Source organism: Heptranchias perlo, unplaced genomic scaffold (assembly GCF_035084215.1).
Source record: "Heptranchias perlo isolate sHepPer1 unplaced genomic scaffold, sHepPer1.hap1 HAP1_SCAFFOLD_165, whole genome shotgun sequence".
In the NCBI taxonomy this organism is placed as follows: Eukaryota; Metazoa; Chordata; class Chondrichthyes; order Hexanchiformes; family Hexanchidae; genus Heptranchias; species Heptranchias perlo.
In genome coordinates this window covers 323,792-324,722 of record NW_027138914.1, presented here as the reverse complement: position 1 = coordinate 324,722, position 931 = coordinate 323,792, and the positions used below count along the sequence as shown (strand labels likewise).

At 46.5% G+C, this 931-nt stretch overlaps 1 non-coding gene across 1 annotated transcript; it reads left to right on the top strand.

Moving 5' to 3' along the window:
- The first annotated feature begins 221 nt into the window (after positions 1 to 221).
- Positions 222 to 293, top strand: trnam-cau (transfer RNA methionine (anticodon CAU)). The gene has a single exon. It is a non-coding gene; the product is annotated as a tRNA-Met (tRNA).
- Positions 294 to 931: the final 638 nt, after the last annotated feature.

The window sequence follows — 931 nt, the reverse complement described above, 5'->3', positions numbered from 1 at the left end:
TGGGTTGGGGTGGTTGGGAGTTGAAAATAGTTGTTTTTTTGGGTCGCAACCTCAAAATTTTCGGACTTTGCGTTCCCAGTGAGAAGCCTGGACTTTTACCTGCCAACGTTGGTCTAGGGGTATGATTCTCGCTTAAAGAGTTTCATTGAGTGATATGCGAGAGATCTCGGGTTCAAATCCCAGACGGGCCCAGATGAGCCCGCATGTGTTTCCGTTTGTACAGCAGAGTGGCGCAGCGGAAGCGTGCTGGGCCCATAACCCAGAGGTCGATGGATCGAAACCATCTTCTGCTATTAACGTTCTTTATATACGAGAATGGATTAGGAAAAAAAGGAGGGCTTTTGGCAGATACAAAAGGCTAAAGACGGAGGAAGCCCTAGAGGAGTACAAAAAGTGCAGGGGGATACTTAAAAAAAGAAATTAGGAGATCAAGGAGGGGCCATGAAATAACACTGGCGAGCAAAATAAAGGAAAATCCTAAGATGTTTTATAAGTATATTAAGGGTAAGAGGATGACTAGGGAAAAAATAGGGCCCATTAGGGACAAAAATGGCAATCTGTGTGTGGAGCCGGCAGATGTAGGAGGGGTTCTAAATGAATTTTTTGCATCTGTTTTCACTATGGAGAAGGACGATGTAGACATAGAAATACGGCAGGGGGACTGTGATATACTCGAACATATTAACATCGAGCGGGAGGAGGTATTGGCGGTTTTAGCAGGCCTAAAAATGGATAAATCCCCAGGCCCGGACGAAATGTATCCCAGGCTACTGTGTGAGGCAAAGGAGGAGATTGCGGGGGCTCTGACACATATATTCAGAACCTCTCTGGCCACAGGGGATGTGCCAGAGGACTGGAGAACCGCTAATGTAATACCATTATTCAAGAAGGGGAGTAGGGAAAAACCGGGGAACTACAGGCCAGTGAGCCT